Genomic DNA, 13,549 nt, shown 5'->3' with positions numbered 1-13,549 from the left:
GATCTCAGCCTAAACACTCTCTTAGGTTAAAAAAGCCAATCCCTGCTACTACCTGATCAAATTTACACCAAACAGTAATACTGTCCATTTAACCACTCAGAACCAGCATCTCTTTAGAGCTGCAAGTAGCTCTTCTCTGACCAATACCTCCAAGTCTCTTCTCATTGGAAACTGGAGCATCAGGAAAGTTTGCGAATTTTTCATCTCATCCAGACATAGAACAATTGTCTGGTTTGAATATGCATTCATATCTGGGAGCTCCAAGGTCTGATGAAACAGGCAGACGGTTTTTAAAGCAAGCGTTCAAAAATACTATAGTATAGAAATAAACAAATGTTTTATTGCACTGTTGCAGACATGCTGTCAAAGCCAATATCAACAGGAAAGCATCTTCTATGCCACGCATTGGTACTATCCAACTGCTGTTCTGCACCTTGGCTGGGCAGGGCTGCAGAAATAGAAACACTCTCCATTATTGCTGCTGGCCTTCTTTCTGGCTTCCTAGGCATAAAACACATTAGGAAGCCAGAAAGAAACTGTGGCTCTGCTCTGCACATGTGCTCTGAGAGGAAATGAATGACTCAGGGCAGGTGAAGTGACATTGAAACTCATGTAGTTCTACAGGAGATCTGTGGCTGCCACTGCAAAATGAAAAAGCGCCACAGAAGTAAAAAATTACAGAAATGTACAACAAAATGAGAACAAAAATACAAACAAAACCCCAAACAGCTAAGTTATTCAGAGTATATATTTCTCTCTTCACCTATCCCCAAGCATAAATCTTAACACAACTTACACACAAAGCCTATCCCCACTTCATTTTTTCCACACACTTTCATTTAAAAAAAATCTTTTCAAAGGTCAGTAGTTACTTAGAATTACCATCAGTTAAGTATGATGGGAAAAGATACTTCAGAGGAAGTATACCAAATAGCAGCAAACATGAATAACTACACACAGGATTACTAAGGCACAGCAAGACCTTTGTCCACAAAAAAGGAGAAATACACCCTATCTCATGTCTTGTGAAGACACAATCTTCTGTGATGTCATTTTGTCATTTTTGATACTTTTCCCCAGTGAAATGAAAAACCCTGGGTGTCTTTGGTTTTGAACTGGAACTCCACAGGGAGAAATTAAGTTACTTACTAATCTTAGAAATGTTGAAGCTATGGAGCACAACTTCATCTAGACTGCCTCTCACCAAGGTAGGAGAAACCTATCAATATATATCATACAAGAAAAATTTAGAAATTTGAGTAATTCATATTTTAGTTGCTTGGCAACTCTAACAGCAAACCTTTATTCTATTCCCTGCCAAAATGCAGAATTAGTGACAATGGAAAGATGTAATCTAGTGCTTATATTGGACCACAATAGCTTCAGTAATTCCACTGAAGAGGATTCTATTACCAAAGGAAAAATACCAATCTATTACAGCTGACTTGTAATTCAAATAATTTCTCAGAATCATAGTTTGAAAATTATTTTTGTCTTAGATTAGTAAAACACTTCAATATTAACATAGTATTAAAAAAGATAATACAGAAAAATGAGACGTTTTAGGATGCCTACATATCAATGTAGGACAAATGCTACCTGATTGTTGCCATAACCGACTTGCTTGTAGCAGAAAGAAATGGTCTTTCAGTAACAGAAACTCATCTAATAAAATAAAACTATTTACAGGATTCCTTACCTCTTCTGAGATGTAGCAAAAAAAAACCAAAGACCAAGGTGAATGTGAAATAAGATCCTATTAAAAAGGATCACTTTTTGTACCTACTATCATATTGATAGTAAGACCTGAGTGATATAGAGATCTGTGCTGTCTCAGAGAATACTCAGTCTTATTCTGAGACAGTAGTTAAAAAATTTTAAAGAACTGTAGAGAGAGGCTACTTTTATCTGGAATACCGAACATGTTGTACCAATCCTGTACACTTAAAGTAAAAAAAAAAAAAAAAAAAGAAAGAAAAAAATACATATATTATTGCTGAAATCCTCATAAACTGAAGAGTCTGAAGTTCAAAAAAAAATCCTACTTATTTGTGTAATAAGCCTCAAATCAATTTGCCTCAAGCACTCTCAGAAATGTCATTAAAAGTAAATGCAACTTAAAATTAACACAAAGGCAACTCAGGTTACAAAATCTGCCATTTAGGAAAACAAAGCTCTTTATTACAAGTATTCCACTGCGAAAGGGGAGGAAAGAAACTCTTGCGAATCTGCTTCTCAAGCTGCTTCAAGCAAGGTTTGGAAGAGGTCTCAAATTTACCACTTTCCATGGAGTTCCTGAACTCCAGACAAGGCGCAAAGAACACCTCCACTCCAATAACAATAGCTTCAGACATACACTCTGTGTAAATTAACATTCACATGCTGAAGGTATTAGCTCTCCTCCATATCTTTTTGCCTCGCACACTGTCAAACATCCCAGAAATAGGATCACAGCCCCATGATCCTCACTGCCTTTGCCCTTCCACCAGTTTCTGCCACCCAGTTCATCAAGGGACACAACTCCATCTGTTTAGCTCTCAACCTGTGCTCTTCAAGCTCAAATTTCCTTTGAGACTTTTGTCACTCCCAGCAAATTGGCAATTACATGGAAATATGCTAGCTGCCTGCAGTTGCTTGGCTATGCTGTGAGGTGAAGGGTTGGTGGGGGAAGAAAAACAAAAATAAAGCCAAACCCCAGCCAGGCAACAAAAAAAAAGGCACAAAGCTTCACACCAACATTAACTGTACACAGTGAGTGCTCACCTAATTTTTTAAGTAAAAACACGTATTTCTCTGGTGATGAAAAGATATTTGGAATGCCAATTAAAGGGTACTCTCATTCTAGCACCATTCTCTAGCAAAATTAATTTAAACTTCTGATTAAATGATCAAAAGCTTATGTGATGATCTCATCTGTTGCTCGGGTGACATCTTAATAGACAGGAGGAATAACATACTACATGGCACTCTAAATATACTTTCACACGTTTGAAATGTCTTTAAAAAAGATGACAAAAGTGGATGTATTAAATAAGAAAAACTGAAGCATACAAGGTACAAAAATAAAATTCCTTTTTGGTTAGCAGCAGTCTGATCTGACTCACAACGTGCTAAGTAGGCAAGGTTTCACAAGAAAAATAAAAAAGACCAACTAGTCTCACTGAAGACGCCTCTGCATCAACAGCAGAACAAAAATGGCACAAGATCATTGAAACTGAGATTGATTTTTTTATGAACAAATCATCAGGTAAGTTTCAACCCTTCATAAAAACAGAAATGCAAGACACCTAAAGACAAGTCTCTTAAAAATATTAATTATACTCTTCACATTTCTAGCTCAAATGTCTAAGTTTTCTATAATTAAAATAAAGGACGTCTGTTGTTCTGTGCACAACATGCCTTATAACAACAAATAAAAAACCATGGCAGATTGGGTCTCCATGCTGCCAAATGAACTGCTCACTACCTATTCTCTCTCTATCTTCTTTCCACTGCTGTGTCTTCCTTTCACTCTACGCCCTCTTGTCTCTTCTGTCAATGGACTCCATATAGTCTCTCTCTTTCTTAGTTGCATAAGAATCGAAGAAGCCGTTCAGAAGTCAGTAATTATGAATTCCCTGTGCACCCTCAAGACACACTGGAGCACAGAAATGGGGCCAAAGGAAACTTCCGTGGTTACTACAGACCAGAGCACCCAGATGAATACATCAGGTCCTGCTTTTTCCTAGTTATATTGCCCCAAATTAGGCTCTGGCCTGTCTGAAGGCAGAATGAGAAAGAACAGCAAGGTGAAATATGGTCTTAGAGTTAACTGCTTCAGGGCTTCTACCTTGTACTGTGCAAATCAGTTCTTCTTTCTTCATACCTTGTAAAGGTATCTTCATATGCTCCTACACTCACTAGTTTCATTGAACTAAGTTACTTAAACTGTTTAAAAAAAATAACTTGTAAAAGCACACTTGTGGATATTTTCCGTAACAGATTTATGCATGCCTAATGAGGCTGTAAAAGAAAAAACACCAGGTCTAAATTAGTGGTTTAATATATGAATTATTTGTAAAGAATATACAGAATTTATAAACAATAATTCATAAAGAATTCTTTATATCTTTCACTGTTGTGCTATCCTGAGGTCTTCTATTAGTTATTCAATGAAGGCTCAAATTCTAATTTCCTTGTAACTGTCCATGCATTTAATACAAATGAAACAGTCTTCACAGTCCATTAATCATAGGCCCAATTACAAGAAAGTCCTAATTAGGCCTGTCTAAATGTACCTATCAGGTTATTAAGTTAATTAAGAGACATTCTACCTTGCCCTGTAATTGGTAACAGTAACTGCACAACAATCACATTTTAACTGTACAGACTTTTATAGACTATGGCACAGCGTGCACAGATTCTGGTTGTGTTATGCTCTTTTTTCATGGATTAAATTAGAAGTCTAAATACAATTAAATACATCAAGTCTTCACAGCGATGACAGCAGTGACTTTGTCAATAAAAAGTCATGAGGGGCTAGATGTCTCCCAGCTGACCAGCCAGAGTATGTCTACTTAGAATGAGAAGAATTGCTCTCCTGGCTCCACTGACTTATTGGAGATATATGCATTGACTACAGTGAAGCTTGGACACTTATACAGACATCTACATTTAGACTTGCTAACCCCTTCATACAGGCTATAAGTGAACAAAGAAGATATAAAATTGAGGGAAAACTTGTGGAAGGACAGCAGATTTAAGAAACTTTTTAATGACTGACACGTTTTTGTTAGAATTCCATTCTGATTACTGCAGTAACAAAGCAAGGAAACAAAAATAAATAATTTTTAAAGTATATTTTAACATTATTCTGACTGCCTAAATTAAGTCTGCAATTCTTAAATGAGAGCAGAAATGACTGCTTCTACCAAAAAAAGATTATTTTCTATGGAAATAAATGAAAAAACACCAGCATCTTTCTTCTGGAAAATAGTCAGGCTTTAAATATTCTTGAGCAATTTTTAATTAAAAGTAGTAAAATCACATTATAAACTATAAACGAAATGGACTTCAACATATTTTTTATTCATGGAAGGATCATCACATCTCCCCATAAAATAAATTATTCAATTCTACACAAATTTCCACATAAACAAAATTCACACGCCTGTACCATACTTTTTGCTTCAAACTAACCATGGCAGAATAACAGTTGAGAACAAACAGTAGTCCTATTCAGCTTGCTCATGAAAATATTCAGACTTGTACCTGGAATTGACGAAAAAATTTTCAACCAACACATCCTCTTTTCAAAACCTCACTGATGCCATTTCAGACAGCTGCGGAGTTAAATTTAATATCACAAGACCATAGTACACAGCATGGGAATACAACCCACAGAGAAATTACTTTGGACATAGAAGTAAAAATGAAAGTACAAAGCTGATATGGTGGCTCTGATGCTTTGATGCAAACAAAATTCCCAAAAGGCAGCATTGCTCGGGAAATCTAACGTATGGGACTAGTGGCACAGGTAACATTTTATAGAATGAGAATAACAAGAGGAAGTCTGAAACTAAACATCATTGAATAGCTTGCTTTCTTAAGTGTTCATCTACTAAATATCTGTATTAATTCAATAAGAAAAAAACAATTTTGGGGACTATGTTACTAACCATTTTTTTTAGGGGGACTCTGGAGAGCAGAATGGAAACAGCAGACTCGTTCCACTGTAAATCCTTTGCAGATCGTATCAGTTTCCTGACTCAGATGAACTAGCTCTATCTGAAATAATTCCAACTCATGCATGATACCTGATAAAATACACATCATTGATCCTGCTTAGGAATGGATGGGGTCTGGTGGACAATTTCCAAGTTTCACTGAGTAAGTTCATAACATTTTATCAAACTCCACCACACTCATTATAACATGCAAATATCTGTCTCAACCCCTTGCTGCATCTTTTCACTTACTTATCCTTACAGGTTTTTTCCTCTCCTAATCTCAGTATTTCAAATACCATTGTCCCAAATCTATTTTGCCACTCCTGAGTTTACAAAATAGCTTCCAACATCTTCAATCTATGGCTTTGTTGAAGTATTTCCTTTCTCCCATTCAAGCATTCCAAGAATGCTGTCAAGAGAGAAGTCACTGCTACTAGGTAACTCTAAAACATTAAATAATTCTCAGTAGAAGAAGAAAAGGTTTAAGACATGCTCTCAAGAGATGCCAATCATGGCAACAGTTACCACGTTTTCTCCCATAGTTTAGTCTTCAAATCACTAAGACTTCCTACGATAGCTTGTACTTCTTTCTGCAATCCTGTATCTCTGCATGACAATCTCACACTTGTGGATTTATGCCTACCATAACATTATCTGAACTCAGGAAGGATTTATCAGGTGAGGGTAGTTCATGTTATTGCAGAAACACTGTAAGGTTTCCCTGAAGCATAATTCAGAATCCTTCCTCAGTTTCCAACCACTCTATCAACCACCGAAATTCTGCCCTCAAGGCATGCACTTCACAGTTCAGCCAAAGAAAATGAAAACTGCTGGTTTTCTGAAAGGTCTGTAGGATTTACATCAAAAGAAATACTCATAGATAAAGACTAGGAAAGACTATTACAACCTGGACTTAAATTACACCCATAAAACAATACTGACTGCACACCACTGCCTTACCTAAAAGCTAACTCAACAGGCTGGAGCTGATCTTTCTCCGATCAGCTGAAGTAATATTATTTCAATTTCAAGGTCTAAGCTGAAATCACTTGTTCCACCATGTGCAATTACTCAGTACTGCAACTGTTAAAAAATCTCATCATATTTCCAGTTTAAGCTTCACTGACTTAGCTTCAATCTGCCGAATACGATTTTTTTTGAGGAAGAGTAATGCTAGAAACTAAAGTAGCAGGTATTTTTGTGGCTACCTCTGGTAGCCTGACCCCAACTAGCAGCTAAGCACACACCAGCCACTTACTCATTCCCACCCTCAGTGGGATGGGGAAAAAATGAAAAGAGCAAAACCAAGAAAAATTCATGGGTCAACATAAAGACAGCTTAATAACCACAAGAAGGAGAAAAGAATAAAACCCCACAAAATCAAAGAACAAGTGATATCAAGGCAATCACTCACCACCTCCCACTGCCTTGCCAGTCTAGAAGCAAGTTATTTCAGAAAATTTACTACCCAGGTTTAATCGCTGAGCATGACATTCTACGGTAAGGAATATCGCTTTGCCCAAGCTGGGTCAGCTGTTCCAGTTGTGTCCCCTTCCAGCCTGTCCCCACCCCGGGCCTGCTTGCTGGTGGGCAGAGAGAAGAACAGAGAAAGCCTTGACCCTGTGCAACCACTGCTAAGCAACAGGCTAAAAGACTGGTGTACCAACACTTTTCAGTCAAAAATCTGAAATACACCAACATACAGGCTCCTGTGAAGAAAATCCAGTCCTTGTCAAGACCCAGTACAGTACCACTATAGAAAGGGTTATTGAGGGTTTATGAGGGGTGATCAGGAGAAGGCCATATATGAAAAAAAACCCAATTGGTATATTAAGGAATTGACTCAGCAAAGCCCTTCGGCTTAGATATTCTTTATCTAAGAAGTAGATAATTACAAAGGCATGGGCATGCTTAAAATGCCTAGATGAATTAGACCACTGCTCTGTGACTGTAGAATTACAAATAATTCCTTCCTTCTTTCTGGAAGGCTACCAAAAAGAAAAAAAAAAAAAGAAAAAGGTAAATGGACATTTTGAAGATTGATGGAAATCCTTACAATTGCATCCCATGAACAACTTCAACAATACACATTTTAAGAATGTGTGCAGCAACCACTGAACTTCCCAGGTGCTTTTCTTTCTCCTCCCAAACACTCCTCCAGCAACTTTGCATTACTACACCATTAGATTTACTCATGTTACACAGAAAGATAAATGTGAAAAGATGTTTTAAAACATTCTACTGCCCAGTATGTATAGCCAAAGTTATTAAATATTCTGTCTTACTTCCATGCATTAAAATTATTATAAAAATTTCGTGGGTTTTTTTTATTTTGACCAAGAATTTTTAAACTTGTCACATGGAACTTCAAATAATAACCAGCAATTACAGCGACATAAAATAGGGAATGTGAGTTATAAGAGTCCAGGGTGGGGAAGTTGTAACACAGATTTAATCACCTTGACTTTAGCTGCCTACATAAGTTAACCCTAATTTGCCCCAGCAATGTTCACTAAACAAATGTCAAAGAAGTTAATGCACACTCCCTGATTGTTTAAAATTACTTGAATCTTATAATTTGAAAATGTTCCTTTATTACAGGAACTAAACAACTATGAGCAATATGCAGTATAATTACAAGTTTTATTCATACACTTTGAATAGATTAATATCTATTCAGAAACACATCTTAATTTCCTGTTATTTTCCTGTGAGAGATTGACTTGGTCTCCTAAGACTTCATACCAATGTTGCAATGAGCTTTCTAAACAGAATTAAATGTTTAATATGCAACAATACAACAGAGATTTCTCAACTGAAAAGGTTGGAATTTATTGCCATGGAAAAATCTGGAAATTACTTTTCACCACAGCAAAATACAAAGAAGTTTTTTATATTTGTAGCATTTATATACTGCAAACGTGCCCAAAACTCCTTATATAATCCTAAGACGTGCTTTTTATATAGCATTTTAAGAAGACAAAGAGGTTATGCCACATGTAAGGAGTTGTTTGATTGACTTAAAACTACTTGTACCCTATTTTCCCTCCCACAGGAAAGGTCACACTGATTGGTCACAGTAACACAAGATGTGCACTATCTGCCAGGATAACCAGCACTGCAGACTCTCTGCAAGCTCTCAAACACTTTTGAGAACACTTAGTCATGTTCAGTTCAGTTCAACGCTGCTTATACTCACCGCTTCTCTGACAGCTTTTTACTGTTACAAGTAATACTTTTATATTAAGTTATTTCAACCTGTGTTCACTTAAATATAGACCAAGCTTTTGCTTCATGAACACACTTGAACTTTGCTTTTTGGAAAAAAAAAGCAAATCCCACAATGAAATATGAATGAAACAACTGGTCTCTATATATGCAAGAATACAAGAATCTTTTGCCATGCAGAACCCATCAGTCCACAGATTTAACAAAACTTGATTATAAATGCATGAATTACCAATATACTAATAAATATCTAAATACGTGTGGTTAACTAGTACAAAGGAAATACTGACTAATTTGTTTTTACACTCTAGAGATCTTTCTCCATTTTGTGTACTACCATCCAATAAATAGATGAATTTGCCACATGATACTGGAAACTATTTAATTTCAAAAAGGTATCACTGTACCTGAATCTATCTTTAGCTGCAACTAGGAAGATACTTTAATAATTCCAGTTCAAGGGGAAGAAAAATCCACCTCTGATACCTTCCATATGGATTTTTATCATCCATCAGTTAAACCAAAATTACCTCTGTGATTTTCCTCATCAGCAACCAAGGTGACAAAGAAAATACTTCAATGATTTCTTTTGTCTCTTAACATTTTTTTGCAAAGTTCTGACAGATCTCTAATGTTTTCTGCCTTCATGGACTATCTCTTTATGTTAAGTCAAATTAAAATAGATATTTCCATTACTTAAGGCAAATAAACTTCTGAGAATGAAGATCCAATCACAGTCAGACCAAAAAAATAAATAAATAAAGATAAGAATACATAAGGAGAAAACATGCAAGGTGGTCCATTTTGACCTAAACAGATCAGCAGGCTTGAAGTATACAGGTTTAGAATCCAATATGAGCTGTGAAGTATCAGGTAAGAGAGACACAGCAGCAAAATCACATAGGAAGGGAAATGTTAACACTGAGTGCAGAGGTACCCATGTTCTACGTGTCTCCAATCACTTTCCAAGGTTCCCAAACTGCTTCCCACTGGCATGACCAGGTTCATTGCTCTGCCTCAGCCTTGAGAAGTTACAGTCACTGCCTGTCTCCAGCTAGAAATGGCTGCAATTTGGGGAAGCACTCCCAGGCTGCCATCTGGGATTCTCCAGAAATCAGGCCCTTCAGGGTCGAGGTTTCCAAACACACACACCTGGCAAGGCTGAGGTCTGAGCCCAGGAGATAACACTGCCTACTGAGGATGAACACCATGCTGCCCAGCTGGCTGCTCCTAGGACAGAAAACCCTGTGCTTGCAATGCAAGGCACCAAGATTGCCCTGCTGAAAATGCACAGTCCCAGATCCTCTCCACAGATTTACTTGTGCACCTCCTTTACTGGCTGTGTGCTGCCTTGGAATAAGACTCAAAACACATCAGTCAGGTCCCTTTGCAACATGTCCAGACAATTTCTGTCACAATACGGTACCTTTTCCTCACTACAGCCAGAAGATGATAATACAATATGAAGATAACAGAGATTTGCAGCAGACATTGATTTAACTACATATAGGAAGGGTAATATTTTACATTCTTCTTTGAACATCTTGAAACATACCCTGAAAAAAGACACAACCCTATTCCCCAGAAGGCATGCAGGCATAATTCAGTAGTCAGATTCAGAACAGCACGGATACCTAAATAATGTTTAGCTTTGTTCATTTAAGAAACATAGTATTTTAATCCTGAAGCAAGTAATGTCAATTCATTCTAAACATGTATCAGGACTGTCCTGCATTAACTTATTTCCACATCCAAAAACCAAATCCCTGTGCCTAGACTCAACTACAACATCTTACGTGGAACTGCCACTTGGATGCTCTTTTTTTCACCCAGGTTTGGCTACTAGAGTCACAAAACAAAAAAACCACACGCACAAAAAAAGAAAAATAAAATTAAAAAAGCAGCTTAACCAGTGCACATGTGCTTTGAGATATCACAAATCAAAGAGAGAGATCTGACCACCATCAAAAGAGACAAAGGTCTCTCACTCTACTTCCCTGCCTTCCACAATTGTATTGCCTCTTGTGAAGCACCATGAGGAAGAACATATCCCCATCCAACTTCTGGACAGAAAGAGTCACTGGAAAACTTCCTTCAGACAAGACACTTCCTCCTTAGAGGAAGTATATTCTAAAATCATGCCCAGAAATGAATTATTCAGCAAAAAACAACTGATGAGCAGAAGTGATCATACAGTTGAACTGTATGAGGAAAAATACCAAACTTTGTTGACCACACACACTAAATGTATCATGGATTACATCCAAACACACATTTAATCAAAGAGAGGTCTCATGCCATTATTGGTTTCACGACAACTAGCTTGCATGTCCAAGTCCTTAAAAAACCCTCAGCTAAGGAAGTAATGTGAAAGAACTCACAGTAGCACTAAAGAGCAGTTGAAAATGGAGAACTGTGTCAGTATCAAGCTGTAAAAAAGGCTCTGAAATAAGAGGATGTCGGATGCCACTATTTGATCTTTCAGGCCAAGTGCATTGGTTGCACAGGCTTAAGGCTGACACTTCTAACATGCCCACAGATAAAGTAGGTCTGAGATAATGGGGACAGCTAAATAAATACTAGCTTACATAAGCTAGACACACTTTTCACTCTGTAAGTTATAGATTAGCTAAGCTACACATATGATGGCAATATTAAAGCCATTATTATAAAATGCAAAGTGTAATTAAGAATAATTAGAAAAAGAAGAAAATTAAGAAAAAGAAGAAAAAAAAATAATTATCATCACTGTGTACCAAAAATACAAGCTAGTGAATATATTTTTCCTGAACGAAAAAGTAGCAGAAAATTATTTTAAAGACTTAAAAAATATGAGTACTAATAATTATATCATATGGATCAACTTATTAAAGTCACTTTCTAGCCCAAACAAGGTAACTTTAATATATACACAGAACTGGTATGTTTCTTGAAAGTGTCATTTGCACTTTGACTATCTCCTCCACATAAACTGTCACTATGGATTTAGTCACCTCGTCCTCACTAGCCTACCAGGGACCATGACCTGCAACACCCAGGAGCAGTCCTCTGGCTCAGGTTTTCAAACAAAGGACTAAAGGTCTATATTTTACTAGAAAGCTAGAGCCCTACTAACAACTGGAGACATTCTATGGATAACAATTGTAATTCTTAAAGACAGATAAATTGAATTATATCTAGAACCAGAGTTAGGCCCATCATTTCTCATCAGACACTTCTACCATCACAACTGCAATTGCTTAGGCAACTAAAAATCACTTTATTTCTAGAAGCTGAAATCTGGGTGATTTTAGATGATGATAGGGTTTGGGAGCTGTAGAGCTATTTTTAATAGCCAAAGCATTATTAATCTGATTTTCTCACGCTTTTTTATTTAGAAAACAATGTCTGTGAATCACTAGTGTACGTTTTTGTTTGTTTCCAAGGCTGCAAAATAACCTCCCAACCCTGACAGCGATTGCCCAATTAAAGCTTCCTGACGATTTGATTGCTCTTTATTTAACATTATAGTAAATCTGCCTGGTTATGAGTGAAGGCCTTTCTCTTGTAAATCAAGGTCTCACCAACTGCAGCAGGGCTCCCATGGGAATACAGCATGATTACATGGACCGCGCTGTAGTCTTGAGACTTGTCAGTGCTCTGAACAGCCACACTGAGCCACAGAGAAGGAGGGAGAAATCAATTTTTTCTTGATTGTGTGGCACCAGCTAATGGGATTAATAGCACCACTAGGCACTGAGGCAGCGCAAAGAAAGAAGGGAAAGCAGAAAGCCCATAATGAGCTCAGGGCCTTGCTATGAAAACTCCTAAACCATGTGAACACCATAGGAACCAGAGTGGTTTGCAGGCTCTAGGCAAATAAACAAGACAAAGGAAGGGGAAACACAAGCACAAATTAATACATGATAATGCAGTAGGACAGCATCAGCAGAAGTAAGAACTGCAGACAGATAACTCCCTATCATTTTAGTATCCTAACTACTATATATTTTATTTCCTCTCCTTACTACTTAACTTTTTTTTCAGTGTTTAAGTAAATGTTAAGTGGATCTTCATTCTGGCCAACTTCATTTTTCCAGTTTTTTTTCTATTATCATAGAGAAATACTGAATAAAATAAATTCTCTTGAGTTTCTTTTTCTCTCCTGATGTCTTTTTCTTTCAGGTATTCCTCCTTCAGGGAACAAGAAATCAAGATTAAATCTGTTACTCTAGTAATTCAGTCTTCTTTTTGTGTTTATTTCTCTGCACTGTTCCTTATTGGTAAGTCTACATCAGCCTTTGTCTCTACATAACTTCACTGTCTTACACTTTATATTAGACTACAGGCATTACTCTGAACCATGGTATATACTCTGAATAACGGCATTATTCTGAACCATGACACACTTAGGAGGAGCTCTGAAACACCTCTTTAAATTTTTTTAACTGCGGTTTCTACACCATGCAAAAGTATGTCCTCAGCACAATAACGGGCGGCGGTTCATATGGCACACCAGAGGGATTTCTACATCTGCAAACCTTGGTCTTCACCTCAGCTTGCATTTCCCTGAACATCTGTGCTATGTCCTCATTACGTAGGAAGGGCAAGACTCTTCAGAATCCTCAGGTCAC

At 37.1% G+C, this 13,549-nt stretch overlaps 1 protein-coding gene across 1 annotated transcript in view; it reads right to left on the bottom strand.

Annotated features, from left to right (window-relative positions):
* Nucleotides 1-13,549, bottom strand: part of C1H8orf34 (chromosome 1 C8orf34 homolog) — a 148,558-nt gene that overhangs the window by 124,832 nt on the left and 10,177 nt on the right. The window lies entirely within an intron of this gene.

The sequence above is a fragment of the Sylvia atricapilla genome, chromosome 1 (genome assembly GCF_009819655.1).
Source record: "Sylvia atricapilla isolate bSylAtr1 chromosome 1, bSylAtr1.pri, whole genome shotgun sequence".
NCBI lineage: Eukaryota > Metazoa > Chordata > Aves > Passeriformes > Sylviidae > Sylvia > Sylvia atricapilla.
Note: the sequence above shows the minus strand (reverse complement) of the source record. Positions and strands in the feature narration are given on the sequence as shown.